The following is a 3214-nucleotide window of genomic DNA, read 5'->3' as shown; positions in this document are numbered from 1 at the left end:
AATGAATGGAAAGAGATACAACCATAGGTCAACGGACGAAATGGGAAAAACTCGACGTTTACCGAAACCAACGGAGAGGTGACCAGACATTAATGAATGACCTAGGAAGACTCGACCAGACGTCAACGGACGAACGGGAGAAGCTCGACGTTTATCGACACCAACGGAGAAGGAGAAGCTCGACGTTTATCGACACCAACGGAGAAAGGTGACCAGACATCAACGGATGAATGGGAAGACTCGACCAGACGTCAACGGACGAACGGGAGAAGCTCGACGTTTATCGACACCAACGGAGAAGGAGAAGCTCGACGTTTATCGACACCAACGGAGAGAGGTGACCAGACATCAACGGATGAATGGGAAGACTCGACCTGACGTCAACGGACGAACGGGAGAAGCTCGACGTTTATCGACACCAACGGAGAAGGAGAAGCTCGACGTTTATCGACACCAATGGAGAAGGAGAAACTCGACGTTTATCGACACCAATGGAGAAGGAGAAACTCGACGTTTATCGACACCAACGGAGAGAGGTGAACTGGACATCAACGGATGACCTGTGGGGAAGGGTACAACTATACATCAATGGACGAATAGGAAAAACTTAACGTTTATCGAAACCAACGGAGAGGTAACCAGACATCAACGGGTGAATGGGCAAGGAGATACAACTATACGTCCATGGACAGATAGGAAAAACTCAACGTTTACCAAAACCAATGGAGAGGTGACCAGACATCAACGGATGAATGGGAAGACTCGACCAGACGTCAACGGACGAACGGGAGAAGCTCGACGTTTATCGACACCAACGGAGAAGGTGACCAGACATCAACGGATGAATGGGAAGACTCGACCAGACGTCAACGGACGAACGGGAGAAGCTCGATGTTTATCGACACCAACGGAGAGGGTGACCAGACAGGACGTTTACCGACGACTCTACTGGGGAACTCTGACTGGGGAAAGACCAGACATTAATGAATGACTGGGGAATAGGATATACAATCAGACGTCAACGGACGAATGAGAAAAACACAACGTTTATCGAAACCAACGGAGAGGTAAGCAGACATCAATGGATGACCTGCGGAGAAACAACCATACGTCAACGGACAAAATGGGAAAAACTCAACGTTTATCGAAACCAACGGAGAGGTAACTCTACTGAGGACGATGCAACCAGACGCCAACGGACGACTAGGAAAAACTCGACGTTTATCGAAACCAACGGAGAGGTAACCAGACATTAACGAATGACTGGAGAAAGACAGAGGGTATTACGAACATCGAAAGATGATGTACATGGACACCAACACAAAACCCACGCGGGGATAACCATGACTCACGGGTATTGCAAGGAAGACATCTACATGTCAAGGCAAGGTTAAACACTTGTTGGGGATCTCACTAGGCAGAATCAGGCTTTCCTTTCACCAACGGATGAGGAAATAAACCTCTCTGGGGGGTGTCAATCCTGAATGCTGTTCGGTAAGAGCAACTGTAGAAAATGTGCCATACAAATATTGAACAAAGATCCGCCTCTGCTGGGGATATGGTCTGATTGGTTTTGACACATGAATGCATATGCTTGAATTTTTTTATGGCGTAATGCTCCATATTGAATGGAAATGCTACGCGATTTGAGGATGTAATGATCACTATATGCCAAATGCAAAAGATGAAATCTGGCTGGGCAGCCAAAACTAATCAGATACTCCAACTCTGTGGGGAGACTCTGTTTGAGGAATACTATGCGGGGAGTAACACCGACTTCTCACTCATGCTGGAGAATAGCACCGCTGCTGGGGAAAGGATAGACTCCGCTAGGGACATCCTTCATAGGATCCAATCCGCTCAGGGACTCTGCTTGGGAAATAACCCATAGCGACTTCGCTGGGGAAAGCTGCTAGTCCACAGGGAGGATAACCACTGTTGGAGATAAATTTCACTGAACCCGCTCCACTCGGGGACCTACTGAGGAAAATCGTCAACACAAATCTCGACTTGGGAGATCCGCCAAGGGAATACCTTCCCTGCTGAGGAGAGAAAAACTCTGTTGGGGAAAATATAACACCAGACCCTATTGGGGACAAACATCCACGACCCTGCTGGGAAACAGCGCTCACGACCACGCTGAAGATAACAGTACTTCAAACCCGACTGCTGGGGAACAAAACCACTCCACCAGGGAAACAGGTTTACTCCGCTGGGGATATAACATCCTTCCAACTCAGTGGGGATAAACAATCTTCAGACTCAGTTGGGAACTCAACTAGGGACAAACGGCAAATATAGGCCTGCTGGGGATAAGCAATCCTTAGATCTGCTGGGGAATAGAAGGCACTATCCACAGACGTCTATGTAGGGGAACATAGCTCTGATAGCTTCCATACTAGCTTGGGGAAATATCTGCTGGGGAAACATCCTCACAGATGACGACCTGCAAAACAGTACCACAACCATGCCCCAGGGGTTGCATAGACAAGATACGCTCAAGTGTCCTCAACATTCAAAACGATTTTCAAATGTTTTATCTTTCTGCAATTCATTGTTTAGCCTTCAGGTTTTTATATGCAATGTTTATCAAAAATTCGGACGTTTTTGCAAACAAAACAGTAAAAATAAAAACAAGAGAGCTATTTATCTGAATAACGACTTTTATTGATTTGAAAATGGGCCTGAAAGGGCGAATACATTGGGAAGCAATTCCTAGAAAGAGGTAATTACGCACAAGCGGAAAATCTATCCTAATGGCAATGTGAACACGGCATCCACTATTTCCCAATTCTGTTATAACTCACAGATCATCAGTTTTCCTCCCAACTCCTTGCTTTCTAAGAAGAATGACTGGACCGATCACATCTCTGGAGATGGCAGACGACGAAGCGCGATGAAGTACATATAACTCATTCTGTAGTCTTCGCTTTAATCCCTCTTTTGCCTGGATCGCCCTTTCGGGTTTTCAATCCACAGGGATACCCATTTTTTCCTAAGCCGCCCTTGCGGGTTTTCGACTTACCGGGTGTACAAATTCTTTTATTTTTATCCCTAACTTTTGCCCGAACCTTTTCTTTCTATTTTTTTGGTTCGCCTGGATGCCCTTTTTTACCTGGACTCTTTTATTCTTTTTGTCCTGCGGGTCAATTTACGCGAAGTATTTTTTGACTACATCTGAGTTAATAGGGGACGGAAAATCTTCACCATCCAT

The sequence above is a fragment of the Lathyrus oleraceus genome, chromosome 7, assembly GCF_024323335.1.
Source record: "Lathyrus oleraceus cultivar Zhongwan6 chromosome 7, CAAS_Psat_ZW6_1.0, whole genome shotgun sequence".
In the NCBI taxonomy this organism is placed as follows: Eukaryota; Viridiplantae; Streptophyta; class Magnoliopsida; order Fabales; family Fabaceae; genus Lathyrus; species Lathyrus oleraceus.
This window is presented reverse-complemented; position numbering follows the sequence as displayed.